Source organism: Amblyomma mixtum, chromosome 1, assembly GCF_055824585.1.
Source record: "Amblyomma mixtum isolate Tamu chromosome 1, ASM5582458v1, whole genome shotgun sequence".
Lineage (NCBI taxonomy): Eukaryota > Metazoa > Arthropoda > Arachnida > Ixodida > Ixodidae > Amblyomma > Amblyomma mixtum.
The window spans coordinates 177,488,255-177,505,099 of NC_143012.1; the positions used below are offsets into that span (position 1 = coordinate 177,488,255).

The 16,845-nt window shown below is 49.2% G+C and overlaps 1 protein-coding gene across 1 annotated transcript in view; it reads right to left on the reverse strand.

Moving 5' to 3' along the window:
* LOC149370028 (ETS homologous factor-like) overlaps window positions 1-16,845 on the reverse strand; it is a 439,106-nt gene that overhangs the window by 220,742 nt on the left and 201,519 nt on the right. The window lies entirely within an intron of this gene.

The following is a 16,845-nucleotide window of genomic DNA, read 5'->3' on the forward strand; positions in this document are numbered from 1 at the left end:
GCAAGTCGTCTCTTCGTGCAGCAGCGATGACTGCTACTCGCCGAGACTCGTCTGGCGGGGGAGGTAGCTGTTACGACTCATCTTGAGACCCGAGATGAAACGGAGGGAGATTCTACGTAGCGGCAATTTTGACGGGTCGTTTGACTTCAACTTGACCCCTCGATGACCTCACAGAAAAGGGCGACTTTCTGGGAAGTGGCCGACGAGGCTCTTCCCACACTCGGCTCGGCGAAAACGACCTCCCCTTCGAGAAGCAACCGACAACAGGAGAAGAAAGGGTGTCCCTCGTCTTGAAAAGAAAACCCGGAACGAATCCGAGGAAGCCTGCGCAGCTGCGGCTGTGACGTCAACACGACACAATGCTATAGGAATGCGGACTGCGGACTTAGGAATGCGGACTTGCCAGTTCCCACGTGCGGGCTCTAAACAGGTGTCTTGGCCAGCTGCGTCTGTGACGTGTGGTGGCGATCTTTTGTGCCCCATGAGTTACCGCCTAGTGAGGGGGCTCAACAGGTCTTCGATGGCGGTGCTGGTGCCTATCTTTTGTGTCGCGATGGAATGTCGCCTGGTGCAGGGGCGGAGTCTTGGGCTATATAACCTGCGACCAAAGTGGGCACGAACGCTCTGGACCTTCGGTAATAGGTTCATCCAGTGGCTCTGAGCCTTGGTTAACAGGCTCATCCAGACGCTCGACGCTATGAACTCTTAACTTTTGATTCCTTGCTCTTCGTTTTGTAAATTTATGTAAATAAGTGTCTTAGTTTCCTGCCATTAAATCTGCTTGTTTTTGTAATCTCTAACCATCTGAAGTTCAGACCATTCCCTCATCCCGGACGAGCCCCCTTGGAGACGCCACAACTGGCCACGCTACCTTGCGTCGCAACAGGGGACACTTCATGACTAGTGAAAATACTGACGGACCCTGGCCAGACGTATAACAGACGTAACGGTCGTGCACATTGCGCACTGCGGTGGAATAAAACAGCTGCGAAGACGCCTCGTAAACTTGCATAACTACGCTTAGAGCAAGTTCGAGCCATACGGATATCAGTGAATTTTGTTCGTTTCATGCTTCGCGGATTCAGGGCCACTGGTCAGGGAGTCCCGCTAATCGCAGCCTAGTCTACAAGCCAGCAGAGGCTGTATTTGAGGACCGATAAAACCTGCCACTCTGCGATGTCTGACGAGTGCCGAACGCATTGCTTTCAACACTTCTGACGGCAGAAAAGAGGGAAGCGGCGCGTGAATGTCTCGTCCTATCAAGGGGCTCAGAAATGCCACCAACGACAGTCATGGGCGGCACCCTACTGTACTCCTTCACTCACATCTTCATCATCATCATGGTAAAAAAACAACAAGAATGAGGATGACGACGAAAACAACAGCAGCAGCGACCTATGTGGAAGCCAGGCGCTGTTTTATTTCTCTGGTAAACGCACAGTGTCATGTCCCGAGATTGTGTCGACGTTTATGTGGACGGATGTGTGTTTGCGCTACATCGTCATGCAGCGCTATATTACAAATGTGATGATGCGTGCTCACATGCTTCTTGTAAGCGCGCTTACAGAAGCTGGAAATGGCTGGAAAATCCGACGCTTACAGGGATTTACATTTACACCAAGAGCCATCAACATCTCTCTCCCGCAATGTGAGAGTTCACGTTCTGTAGGGCTTACCTAAATTTAGCTGTGGTTACGAGAATCGCCTGCGCAGATAATTGCGTTGGCGTCGCGACTATGCATTTAAGAGCCCCAAAACTCCGTCTGGTCTACTGTGAACAGTGTCGGTTGTCAGTAGCCACCACACAACACGGTGTCCACACAACACGGTGTCCACACAACACGGTGTCCACACATAAAATTCCGACGGCTGCGTAGCTGCTCGGAGTAGATGGGGTGAAAAAAGCTTATACCTTTTATGTTTTGCTGCGTGATTGTTTCTCAAAGAAAGCGCGCGCGCATTTGTACCTCCCTGCCCTTGTAAGCAACTGACGCTCCTGTGCGGTGCACAACTGTCACAGCCAGTAGAAGTGTTTGGAGAGACGACTGGGCTCCTTTAGGCTTAAGAATGCTCTCCTCTAGGAATTAGTGTCCACGCCCTGTGACGTGAAACAAACACCGTCGTAGAGCGTCCGTATGATTTGAACAGAATCAAAAGGCTTGAATGATGGCCTCCCAGGTGACGGCATAAAATTCAGACGAAACTACACAGAATGGTCGGAGGCGAACATGGAAGGCACGCGTCACAGTGCGTGCAGTGTATTTTTTTCTCCCGCTTGGTTTTAATGCGAAAGCATTGCATAGCTCATCGACACAAAAAGCAGGCGTCGCCTAAAAAGTTGCGGGCGTTACAAATCTCGCCATTGGCCTAAACGGTGTGACGACATCAAGGGAAAGAAATTACGAAATATTCAGCGGTAGTATTCAGCAATATCGTACTTACAGCTGCAGCGGTGGCTCAGTGGATACGGCGCTCAGCTGCTGACCCGAAGGATGCGGGTTCGATCCCGGCCGCGGCTGTCTAATTTCGATGGAGGCGAATTCTAGAGGCCCGTGTGCTGTCCGATGTCAGTGCACGTTAAAGAACCCCAGGGGGTCGACATTTCCGGAGACCTTCAATACGGCGTCTCTCATAGCCTGAGTCGCTATGGGACGTTAAACCCTGCAAACGTAAATTTTTAGTACTTACAACTGAACCGATCACAAAAGAATAGAATACAATTAGAATATAACAAGAATCGAATAAGACTATAGCTAGAGTATAATTGAAAAATGATTGGAATAAATTGGAATTTGAATAGAATCGGAATAAAATTCTAATAAAATTGCAATGCTTTCATTGCAATTCTGGCGCTTAAGTCCCTTAAGTGCCCCCGGTAATTTTTTGGCACTCTAAACGGGGAAGCTTTAAGGCTACCGTTCAGCAGAAAACCCGGCGTCGTCGTCGGTGGCGTTGTGAGCGGAAAAGCAAGTAGTCCAGCTGCCGCATAGGTCACGTGACCTTGTGACGTAATCACGATTCGCCCGCCATGGCACATGGAAGTTAAATTAATGATTGGTCGCGAGATGTTGCTTGCGGAGTCCTGCAAGCCCCACATGTGGCCTTGTTTGAAACAGACGCCTGCCGGGTCAGTGGTGCATCGCTTACAACCGCTGCACCACTGCTCCAGGGTAGTGGTATGAGGACTTCCCGCTGTCTATAAATGTAAAGTGGAGCCTTAAAGAAATGGTCTATAGACAGTCTATAGACTTCTTATCGACTCTATTGACTTCCTCTGGATATTGCTTTTTGTCTATTCATAGTCTATAGACTGCCTATAGACAAAAGTCTACTACAAGAGTATGGACATAAATCGATAGATTGCCTATAGACTGTCTATGGCATTTGTATTGCCTATAGACTGTTCCCTAGGATTTGTCTGTAGACAGTGTATAGGCTTATAGACAGAAGTCTATAGACAACCTATAGACTGTCTAAAACATTTTCTGTAAGGGAGAGTGACCAATCCAGCGTATGTGGGCATTTAGACAGAACCTGTAGACGACAAATAAGGAGTATTTGGGCAGGAGTAATTCCTAAAGCTATCGCACTGCATGTGCTCTTAAGGGTAGGTTAAACGCTATGTAATGGTCAAAGGAAAAAAAAATAAATCCATTTCTGCGAAGTGGAACGTAATGAGGAACCGAGACCGCTTAAGGGCGCCATTTACGCTATTGCATCATATCCTTAAGACGGAGCTGAAGTGTCTCCTAAAGTTTTTTTTTTAACGTGATCGAACATTTTTAATTGTATGTCCAATGGGTTTAGGAGATTGCCCCAAAGGTGGAGTATACAGATTCCTAATTACTGTATATACCACCCACTTCCCATTTGTAGCTGCATGGCTGCGCTTAGGCAGAGGCTGTTGGTCGATTATTCCCTTGTTTGTGAGTGTCTGACTGCAGCGGGTCTTCCGTCTATTGTATTTCTAATTCTTCAGTTTTTGTGACTGCAGTAGTGTGCATTGTTCTGTTTTGTTTTATTTGCATATTGCTAAAATCTTTTCTAGAATGGATAACCACCGCCTTTGTCATCAATACGTTGTGACGGGAGAGTTTTAGTTCGAGGTTAACAAAAATAGAAGACGGACTGCATTTGTAAAGATTGAACGTGAGAGTTTTGTTTTGTTACTTTACCTGAGGTAGCCTTTGCTCCTCTATATCGTTCTCCTTAAACGACTTAAGGTAACCGGCCATTTTTAGCGGTGTATATGTGACTGATATATCTTCAGCAGGTCGATTGTAATGAGAGTCCCAGAGATTCTAACTTTAGTCATCCTTATTTTTTTGGCAGTTTTATGTGACGCTCCATCCTAAGGTGCAAGTGGAACGCTTGGAAATCGAGAACCGTTCGGTGTATAAAGCTTTGTTAAATTCTCTCAGGTGTAGAAGCTGGAGTATACCTAAGAACCTGCCCGCTGCTTCGGCTAGAATGTAAGGTGCTGTAAGTGCGGCTTTTCCCAGACATTTCAAGCTTTTGTTCGCTTGTGCTCAGAATCTTTAAACGTGTTTCAGTCGTAGTTCAGTGCTGTCAAGCAGTAAATAAAATATCCGCGTAGCCCCTTGCGATATCAGTAGCTGGCGCTGCTAACGAGAATTCAGTACACGCAGGCAAGAACACACAGCTCTCAGAGCTCCACGGGGGGAATATCGCTATGCTTCGAAGCATTTAACGGTGACGTACGTTGCGACTGCTTCGAGTCACTCAAAATGAAACTCTTGATCGGTGCCTCATTAGGAAAACGACATCTAGTGTTCTTGGTTCTTTCTATAGCTGTTGTCCTTCAAAGGAGATACCGCTTTGGAATCGTGTTTACGGTCAGCGCCACTATAACCAGTATTGCGACATGGATATCCGGACCCAATTATATCTCCTCTTTCGCTGCGTGTTACTTTGTCATTGCAGTAAGTCAGATAAGGAAAACGAAGAAAAAAAACGCGCAGCATTTTGCAAAGTGTATATGATGAAGCGACTTGAACCAGCCAGCGCTGGCTACATACACTCATCTGACGTCATTCGCTTATGGCCATACTTATTTTACATTTCCGGATGCCAGCGCTTCTACGCGTTCGTAGTTTTAGTGCACAAATACGCTGCGCGCGTCACGAATGAGCCGCGTTTGGCTTGTTGCCGTTCTCTGCTTTTCTTGCGTACACAACCTTCGAGGCGGCGGTAGTAGCATTGCAGCCGGTGCCAAAACGGCCACTTAATCCCCGTCTTATATGAATCGAGCATAAAAGACACCAAAAATGGAAGCGTACACTTTTTAATGTCCGTCGATAAAAACATTCCACACACTGCCAACTGCACAGCTTCTCGGAAACACGTACGGCTTCTCATCCCGCAGTCTCTCTTCATGCCAGCTGCTCAGAGGGGCGCTGCGCCACGCACGTGTGCACGCATGAGTTGTGCCTCCTCTTCCGAATGCAGTCGCGTACAACGCCGCTGCAGTAGGAGCTGAGGAATACAGCCAACCAAAGATTTTACTACTCGGTTGGAACGCGTGAAATGTATTTGCCATGAATACGGGCGCTCGCTTTGGAGCTTCGGTTTCGAAACTACTCGCTAAAACTTGCTCAAAATATGCGTAAGAGCTCAGGTCGAAATTCGAGTGAGAACTGTTTTTGAACACTGAAGAGGAATCCAGCCTTCGAAGCTCGCCTACGTATGTCAAGCTATCTTTGGACCATACAACTTTACTCAGAACTATCCCCACTGGTGTGCACCGCGCCGGTAAACTACCTGTGCTGAGATGGTTCATTTGAGCAAAGGTTGCTGCGGCAGCGTCGGAGAAATTGAGCGAACGTCGTTCGAACGCGAGGGAGGACAGAGGCGAGATCAATCAATCGATCGGCCGGTGAATCAATCAATCAATCAATCAATCAATCAATCAATCAATCAATCAATCAATCAATCGATCAATCAATCAATCAATCAATCAATCAATCAATCAATCAATCAATCAATCAATGTTGGTTTCACCGTAAAGGTGGTGAAAAAGGGCGGCGGAGAAAAAGCTGCTTCTTCGCAGCTTGACAAGAGCTTTTACGTCGTCTATTCAAAACAAGGAAGAGGTTGGTACTGTTTACACACAGATGACCAGGAGAACGTGCGATTTGAAGTGGTGCGAAAACGCGGAGCTAGCTAATGCTATGCCGCGCTACGTGCTTGCCGCGTGTTCCCGCAATAGTCTGGCAAGCGATACGGTGACCCGCAGCATAGAGCACTTCCTGGTTCCGCGGTGGCAGAAGCGTACAACGGGAGCGAGTTGCTTTCGCGCCAGTCTTGGACGCGATGTAGGCAGCTGGAGATGCGCGATGAGGCAACGCCCCACGCAGCCAGGACCAACACATCATTCCACATTCGTTCTGTGGGTGTGTCAGTGAAGCTGAATGTTGCAAAATCCTCCACCGCTTGTTTTTATGAAGGGAATACGAAAGGGCGGAGTTGGATTGGCCAAGTGCTTCGCTCCCGATAACTGCGAATGACGTTCGGGTTGATTATTCGTAGTTTTTCGACACCGAGCAAATCTGGGGCATGGTGATGAACGTTTCGCACCTTCCAGTATGCACCGCAGCTTCGAAGAATTGGATAAAACAGCGCAACGGAAGACGAGACAAGGGAAGGACAGCGCTGGTGTTTCGTCTCGACTCCTGTCTCGTCTCCCGTTGCGCTGTTTTATCCAATTCTTCAAACATGTACCAACCAGCCCGTATTTGGCCTCTTCTGGATCACGCTTCAATTGTTTAAAATCATGCGACGCGTTTCACCAAATCATCTTGCGTTCAGTTAAATATAAATGCGCTTCCGAAGCACCACCCGCAGACTATAGCGGGAATTTCTTGAATTTTTGCATTGATGACACAGAGAGCAATGGTGCAGTGATATTGCTGAGAATGAGGCCGATCGCATAAGTTGGGGTGCGTAACATATTTAGGGAGATTATATCTTCTAAATTTCTGGCCTCGAACCGGAAAATACTTTTACCCTCAGAGTTTGTTGGGGCTGCCTAAACTTCCTGTGTGCTCACTTCCTCTTCTATCGACCATTTTCATTCAATCCAATGCTTTAAAACACACATGAGAAAAACTTTTCAATGTTGAATTGTTGAATCGAGATTCCTGCAGGAGGTCTATTCGAATCGGTGACTGAATCTCAGAGAGGCTTTGCCAAGCAAATATGCCGTCCCTCCGCGGTCTACAGCAGAGGTATTGAGTGGCAGCAAAGCAAACGGAGATTTCAAATTCACTTCGACTTGTCTCTTCCAAGGGGCTCTGAAGGGAAATATAAAGCAAAGGAAGTTAGATGGATTATTCCTCGGGTACACTACTGATGTTTTTTCTGCGCGGAAAGCTGGTTGCATTACTGTGAAAATCGCAAATTATAGCAACAAAACCCTTACAGATCCACAGCGCCCTCGAAGAATTATCACAATGACGTCATTTTTATTAGGCATTTGCAGTGGAATTCTCCAACTAGTCAGAGGGCTCATTTCCGAAGATCTATCGGAAAAACGGCCAGAAACCGTAACTCGCCCGCCGGTCGAGTTCGCCATCATAGAGGCAAGGGGCAATTTCCAAGCGCAGGCCGCCTCGGCTCTCCTATTATGCCCCCCCCCCCCTCCCCCCCCCCCCCCCTTTCAACGGAAGGCGCATGGTCTCCGCTTATCGCGTGTGTCTGCGTCTCCTGTAACTATACAGGAATAGGCTCCGTGGGTGCGAAAGAAACGGCGTGAAGTTATCAAGGGCAGCCGCAGACTGCAGAACAAAACTGCCAATTGCACCCACGCACGTACGCATCTAAGACGACGACGCGGACGTGTGGTCTTTAGTTTGTGCTGGCGTGAAATCTACGCGTAAGGGTCGAGAGGTCCTCAAAAGCGCGCGACTAGCAGTCGTGCTCTAAAGTGTTTCATTCAGCGGCACGTCTAAGTGAAAAAATGCACGTGCATTGCTCATCAAGCGGTGTGCTGTGCTGTCGATTATTGAGTGCTTTGTTGACAAACTACAGAGTAAGTATAATCGTAGACGACCCTTGAGAATGGCTGTGCTGTGGTCGCTGCGATTGCTACGTTTGTTAATTGATTCCTTTCAGATTTAAGCGGAAAAGAATCAAGGTACATTCGGCCCAACTGTAGTCCGCCGCGTGACAGCTGTACACTTGCCTTTTTGAACGCAGCCCTATTACCACTGGACTGTGTCAGCAGTGTTCTGATTGGCGGATTTCATACAGACATGTACTGAGCATGGGCAGCACAGTCCAACACGCACGCGCACTCAGTCAAGTGAAAAGGTCTATAGCTGTCAACAGGGAATGTATGCCTATTCTTCACGAAGACACATCAGCCCCTTAAATGTTTTCCTCGCGGAAACGCTTGCACCGTTAATACAAATTTAGCTGCATATCGCATTTGTGTGCCACAGATTCGCCGCGCTAGCATTCGAATGAAAGGCTCAAAAATCCGGCCTTGTGTGCCGGCACCACACGTACTGCGTTCATGGTGACGCGTGCTGGGAAAATTTTTTATTTAATGAGCCAAATGAGAGGTGATGGTGTGTGCATAGTGTGGTTTTCACATTTCCAGCACATCTAAAAGTATATCCGTTTTTCCACTGCGCAGAAAACACAGAGGACCATGCGTCTGCATCGCGCTTCACACGTTGACGAAGCGCATGCTTGCACATCTCTTCATTAATGCGCTCTAAAAAAAAATAAAAAAACTGGAATTTCATAATGCCCGCCGCCTGCACAAAGTAGCCTATTAGATGGCTGAAATCAAATCAAATCAAATCTTTATTCAACATCATTGCTGCTAAGCGTGAAGAGTGGGGGGACAGCCAAAAACCCGTAAGTGGCTTGACGGGGGCTGTGTCCCGTTTACAAGGTAACGGTAATGCGCACATCAATACTAATATATAAAAATCAAAGAACAATAATAATTTACAAACATTTGAAAATTTTGAACGGAAGGTGTAAAAAAAAAATACTTCCAAAGAGAAACTTGGCAATAAATAAAAAAATGCAAAATACAAGAATCAAATTAATTACAACAACGCGCAGCGGCCGCGCGCCGCCTGAGTGCGCAGAATGCGAGGCGAAAGACTCGGCGCTTGTGTCAGCGTCTGACATTTAACTTGGTGCGCTGTTCTGCGCTATTTCAATCGCGAGTATCTTCGCATTCTTTGTTACATTAGCCATGCTGCTTTCCTTGTATTTCGACGGTATAACTGCTCATTGGCGGGGAAGTAGTGCTCCTCGAGAAAGCGTCTAAATGCGTCACCAGCAGCAGTTTTACAAATCCGCGTACGGTGGCGCCAGGTCTACTTCGCTTTTACGCAATTTTCTGGTTTATAAAAGGTTTGTTTTTGGTAAAAATGATATGCTTGCTATCACGTGAGGCTAATCTAGCAGTCTAGCCTGAGTTAGCGTTCCCATTTAATGTCTTTTAAGCAGCACCACATAGAGGCGAAAAGAAAAGTGTTATGTTCGATAATAAATCACCGACCGACTGCACACTGCGCGTGGGGTCGACACGCGATTGGCCGACGCTTTGGCTGCATTGGTTGCGCCTATTGTGATAGGCCAGTACGACGCCGCCTGTCAGTCACGAGCCCACCACAGCCGTTTGCAGCAGTGCCGCAAATATCTCATAATCGCAATCGCCGCCACTATCATATGTTTCGCTCTGGACGAAGCAGTACGCATACAGTTCCGTGTCACGCGGCACTACAGCCCACCGCGATAGCAGCACAGAAACAGGAGAGCGGTGAAAACCACCAATACAAGGCGGATGCAAACTTCCTTGTCGGGTGAGAAATCTACGGTCATAAAAACGCGAAAGAGAAAACCAGCAGGTGGGAGGGAGATAAGCGTTGTGACAACAATGGACGTGCGCCGCCGATAAGCGGTGTGCGTCGCCTTTATTAGTTTGGTTTCAGCGAGGGAACGCTGCTTATTGCTATAGCGCAGCGAATACACCCTGCAACACTGTAACAAGCATGTTAGAACAAGTCTGCAACAAATACCATGTTGAGCGCTGCCTACTTGAGGTTGTTTTCACCTCCACTCTTCAAGCTTAGGCCACTCTGTTTCTGCAACATCCCGAGCCCTGTTAACGATCATAATCAGCCTAAGTTCACTGATGAACTAAATCCTTTCCCACTGTCTTCTAATTTACCCTGTCCCGCGTCATCTGCGGCAACCTTCTCCCAGCAAGCCTCCATATTTCATCCACCCGCCTCAATCTCTCTCACCGGCTGCAACGTTACCGTTAGGGACCATCGTAATCCTGCCTCCTCATTACATACCCTGCCCATGCCCATTTCTTCATCTTGGTTTCAGCTACAGGATATCATTAACTTGCATTTGTTCCTGACCCAGTCTACTCTGTCGCCGCGGTGGCTCAGTGGTTTGCTGCTCGGTTGCTGACCCGAAAGACGCGGGTGCGATCCCGGCCGTGGCGGCCGCATTTCGATGAAGGCGAAATGCTAGATGCCCGTGTGCGCTACGATGTCAGTGCACGTTAAGGAACCCCAGGTGACCGAAAAATGATAGGTGTAACGTTAAGAGATCGGAAGTGGGCGGAGTGGGTGAGGGAACAAACGCGGGTTAATGACATCCTAGTTGAAATCAAGAGGAAGAAATGGGCTTGGGCAGGGCATGTTGTGCGAAGGCAAAATAACCGCTGGTCTTTAAGCGTAGCGGAGTGGATTCCAAGAGAAGGCAAGCGCAGCAGGGGGCGGCAGAAAGTTAGGTGGGCGGATGAGATTAAGAAGTTTGCGGGGATACAGTGGCCGCAACTGGCAAATGACAGGGTTAATTGGAGAGGTATATGGGAGAGGCCTTTGCCCTGCATGCAGTGGGCGTAGTCAGGCTGATGATGATGATGATGAGGTGGTCGAAATTAACCGGAGCTCTCCGCTACGGCGACACTGATAGCCTGAGTCACTTTGGGACGTCAAAAATCCCGCACAAACCAAACCAGTCTACTCTCTTTCCACCTCTTAACGTTACGCCTGCCCTTTTCTTTTACGTATTGCTAGCTGCGCTGTTCTCAGTACATTGCTCACTCGTTCAGCGAACAGGAAGCCGCTCGCAATGTTGCGGCTGATGTGGAGGATGCGCCCGTGATAAGACGATCGAAGCAAGCTCCTAGGATCACATGTCTTGCTCCCCGAGTCTCTTGCTCAGCCTCACGCCCCCGTTGGCAGCGCTGAAGCCCTTAACTGCCAGGCGTCCTTGAAGGGCGCAAAGCGTGTCATTAGTGAGGCGTTGCTTGCGAGTGCGGGGCTGCGAGTACGAAAGGTGTGTACCTATTGGCGCAAAGATTAAAACGCAGACGGGGGCTCTGATCATAATCACTCCCGTCACTCTCATGAAAGTTTCATTTGAGGCCTCGACGGAAGAGACAAACCACGTAATCATTTTGTCAAGCGCAGGAGGGCACTTGCAGAAAAGCTGTCAACATATCGGCACCTTGAAATTTAACTGCCATGGTGTGTCGGGGGTTTTGGCCACAATCCTGCAGCTGGACCTCTCCCTCAGCGCCTCTAAGTCTTCTGTGCATGCTCGTTCTCATCGTCTCCAGGTTGTCCTTCGACGTAAAAATTTAGGGCACTCTTAAGCTCCGGCTTAAGACCATCCTCACCACGGTATCCCTCCGCACTGCTCCTAAAGGGCCCGGCGTGCAATGGAAAAATTTCGACTCCACTTCCTCAAGGATTAACGATGACGTTACATTAACTCACAATGATCCTGGTTGCCTTTGCGAGAAATGGAAAGCTTCCGTTGTCACAAGCTGCGCAAGGCCTCCGCCGCTGGTGCTCCCGCAATTTTTCAGGCACTAACGACGCGGCGAACTCGCGGCAGCCGGTGGCAACGCCGGCGACGACGGGAACTTCGGCTTTTCCGCCTCACGAGCTCCTTCACGCTCTGGTGTTAAAAATGACATGTTCAGAAGTTAGGCAAGAAATATTTGTTTGGTTGCACCTTTTGGTTTCTTTACGATGGAGACCATCTTACGCAGTTCCTTTTGCGTTTGACACGAGGCTTTTTGGTCGTGCTCGAACATGCAGTAAGGTACGTCTCATGGAAGCTAGCGGGCCTGAGACTGTTTTTTTTCTGAACGCAATATCTCAGCGTGCTGAACGGCACAACTTTGGTCAACGTTCTTAGGCCAGCATGTTTAGTTCTCGGCCGAGTAGTGCGCCTATAGGGAGAAGTGCCGCTGCATTGCCACAGCACCTATGCATGCCGAGAAAATCAGACTTTTGTTTGCTAAGTGAGCGCTCATAACACACCCTGAAGCACAGTCAGTTAACCTGAGCAACTGCAGTTGCGCACACTACGAGTATGCCTACGCAGGGCGTATCTCAGCATTCCTTGTTACAAAGCCCTATTTATGCCACGTACCGCATGGCAGACTTTGCAGGATTGTGTTTAGGCCTCACGGTTAATGTTACTCAGTGATTAACTTATGTGTAGCTACCCATGGCAAAAACTACGCCTGTCGGTTCAAACAACGATTCTGCAAAAATTGGAGGGAACACTTATTTACTTATTAATTTAAATAGCCTAAGGGCTCTCTGGGGGAATTACATAGGGGGGAGGGGGACATAACGACAACATGACTCTGCACTGCAGGTAGTTAATGCGGCACTCAAGCACATCTCAATAGACATGACTGCAAAGAAATGTTCTTTAAAATGCACAATAAACAAACAAAAACAAAAGGCAAAGAACAGTGATTGTGGATGCGTCGTGTAACAAAGTATTTATTTCGCTGGAAGAACTGGGATTCTGGATAAGCTGGTAAAACTGAACGAAATAACGAAGACTGTGTTATGATGGTGGCCTACCGGCTACTACAAAACAGCGCGTACGCAGCAGGTCCATCCCACCGCTTCATAGTCCGGGCTCCGGCCCACTCGGGGCTAGGAGGAAACGAGGCAGCAGACGCAGCCGCCCGCGCGCTCTCTAACCGGGCAACCTCGTCCCCCGTCTCCTCTGAAGAAGTAGCGGAAGCCACGCCTGCCTACATTTTCAGGGAAATAACTCAACTATCCCAAGACAGACATAAACTGTAGCACCACCCGTGTAAAGGATCAACGAGAGCGGAAGAACGCCTGTTACTTCACCTCGTCACGAAAACCATGATATTCCCGTCCTCGCTAAAGCGCTTTGAACCTGCCTTCTCCAGGGAGTGCCCGCACTGTGGGGAGAGGTCCTCGGACCTCTACCACATGGTGTGGGCGCGCCCCTCCAACCCTGCCTTTACTCCCAACCCAAACCCCGCACGGGAGAACTGGGAAGTAACCCTACTCGCCTGTCGCGACCTGAAAGCCCAAAAGGCGATGGTCGAACGACCAATGGCGGCAGCGGAAGCCACGGGGGTCCCGTACTTGGGACTCCACCTAGTGTTTGTGAGGGGAAGGGCACTAAGCCTGACCCCCGAGCAACCTCCATGTAACTCCCTCTTTTCAGAGGAAATACACGTTTTTACCACCACCACCTGCCTTAAAGGGGCTCTGAATAAAGTTTCGCTATACTTGGATGTTAAATGATGCCATAAGAGAACTTCTTGCTGGGGCTAGTTGGTAATTCATTGTAAAAGCAAAGGCGCCAAAAAACCACACACACGCGCACGCACACACACACACACACACGCACGCGCGCACGCGCGTCCACACACACACACACACGCACGCACACACACACACACACACACACGCACGCGCGCACGCGCGTCCACACACACACGCACGCGCGCGCACGCACGCGCGCGCACGCACGCGCGCACACGCACGCACGCACGCACGCACGCACACACACACACACACACGCGCACGCGCGCACACACGCACGCACACACACGCACACACACACACGCGCACACGCGCGCACACACGCACACACGCACGCACACACACACACACGCGCGCACACACGCACACACACGCGCACACACGCGCACGCACACGCACACACGCGCACACACGCGCACGCACGCACGCGCACGCACACGCACACACACACACACACACACACACACACACACACACACACACACACACACACACACACACAAGACAAGACAAGAGAACGGGACAGAGCGCCACTCACAACTAGTTTATTTTTCACACCACAGATACATATATACACAACGCCAGCGCCTGCGCAAAGAACAAAATTACGCATCAATGCGATAACGACTGCTTAAAAAGCTTTCTTTCCGCCTGATAGAGAGGTACGGAAGTTTCGCTAACACACGCACTGCCTGTTTTACAGATATGAAACGCTTCAATCGGTTCTCGGGCTTTAATGTTGCTGCTTCTGACAAGAGGCTGTGGTATTAAGCATGGGCGACCTTTCATGAAAGTTACCGAAGGGGTAGTTTACGAAATTCCCCTCTCGTGCGGTCGTTCCTATATAGGACAGACAGGGCGCTGCGTGAATGAGCGAATCAGGGAACATGAACGAAACGTAGAACAAAATAAAGAGGGCCCAAATTTGTCGAAACATATAAGATCTTGCCCTTCACGCTCTTGTGAGCCATGTTTTTCATCCGTGCGGATTCTTGCCAGAAGCAGCAACATTAAAGCCCGAGAACTGATTGAAGCGTTTTATATATGCAAAAAAGGCAGTACGTGTGTTAACGAAACTTCCGTATCTCTCTATCAGGCGGAAAGAAAGTTTTTTGAGCAGCCGTTATCGCATTGATGCGTAATTTTGTTCTTTGCGCAGGCGCTGGCGTTGTGTATATATGTATCTGTGGTGTGAAAAATAAACTAGTGAGTGGCGCTCTGTCCCGTTCCCTTGTCTTGTGTGTGTGTGTGTGTGTGTGTGGTTTTTTGGCGCGTTTACTTTTACAATAAATGATGCCGCTTCAGAAATACCTTTGAGCAATAATTTTTCAAATGCGTTTTGTGCAAGCTTAGTTATCTGCAGTAAAATTTTCAATTTTCGCGTCCTCGTGCCTTTCACTCTCCTCTCGCGACTTATTGCACGCTGAAATGTGAGCAACCCTGCGTCGGCCCAACCCACTCCGCTGCGGCGCCGGATGCCGACGCGAGGGGGAATTCCCCGATGGGCGAAGCATCTTCATCTGCTGGAGTGGCCGAGGACATCGAACCTATGATAACCGCCGGCTGCTGTCGTCACTTGCCCGATATGACGTTGCGTGCCAGGTTTCGTGCCAAAGCCCGACACCACTGGTCGCCGCAAGATGCCAAAGCGTAAATTAAAAAAAAAATGTATTGTAAATTATCCGCTCGCTTTTGACTTCTGGTACTTGGCATGAAGGCTCGGTGGCCTGTAAACTACTTCATGAAACCATTTTATAGCCAACCTCAAAGACCTCTTTTCAGAGTTCCTTTGAGGGCATGACGCGATAACGTGCCCAATATGCGGAATTGGTCATTCTTTTCTTTACATTCATATACCCTGGGCGCAGTGGGGCGGCGGTCGAGCGAAGCTCCACTGCCCAGCGATGGCAGGCGCGGCCACCGCTGGGGTTTGTGCGAGCCAGGTTGCTCTTGACGAGCAACCCCTCGCGGCCAATTACTTATTTAACAGCCGCATGCCACGGTGGACAGTTTGCACACAATCCTGCGGGCAGGTTGTGAGGGCGCCACAAGTTCACGTGACCTAGGTGGCGTGCACCTTGGATGCTGATTTTTCGTTCACAGCGCCACCGACGAGGACATCGGATACTCTGCAGAGTTGGTCATATGTTTAGGGGAATCCGCCAGGGTAGAGTAGAGAGAGAGAAAAGGACGGAAAGGCAGGGAGGTTAACCAGGCGATGCCCAGTTGGCTACCCTACACTTGGGGAGGGGAACAAAGGGGAAAAAAGGAAAAAGAGCAGCAAGGAAATGAGTTTTCCAACTGTCCAGCGACCACTACGTCACGGGGACAGAGGGCGCGCACTGAAAACTTAAAGATTATAGAGGGGAATTCAACCCCGAGTTCCTTAAGAATATCAGGAGCGCTCTGAGCTAGTAGCTTTCCTTTGTGGCCGTATGGCTGCGCTTGGGTGGATGTCAACGAGTAATTAATCCCTTCTTATATTCTGCAGAACGGCAGCTTCAACACTATAGCGTTGAAACAAGGCGCATTTACCCGAGAGATACTCGCAGGCAGTCACGCACACTAAAGCTGATATTAACGCGTCGCTCAGACACTGGAGGTGTCAAAGGTGCTACGCTTCTAGATATCACACGGGCGGAGGGATGGGAAGGAATCGGCACAAACACACCCCATTATAGCAGGATATAGCTAAGCTATAGCTAAGAACCCCGTAGATATAGGTTTCAGGCACACACACACAACACTAGCTACGCATGCAGCCTTTCACGGTAGATCAGCCGGCAAGCTGCATCGTCGTGGTTTGCCCTCGGGGATGCCAACAAGCGTGGCAGTTATAACTCGCTCTTTAAATCAGCGTAGTTTCGCGTAATCGGAAATAAATTGCTACGCGGAGGAAGCGGGTTGAGGTATAATCGCGATGAAATCAGCGCCTAATGGCGATTCTCACCTCTCTGTCCATTATGACCCAAGAAAATTTGCCTCGGGCCTCCATTCGCGGGGCGGGCGTCATCGTGACTGGCGTTGGTTTGTGGACTGACACGAGCCGATCGGCGGGTTACTTCATCGACGTACTGGCTCACGACTGGACGAGGGAACAATTTTATCTCGTATCTTGTCATACATAGCTTGAATGCCGCTGGTTGCGAAAATCCGCAAGGCGCACGAAACTGGCCCGATACCGTGCACCGCCGCGCTTGCCTCACAGCCGAGATCGCCCGAT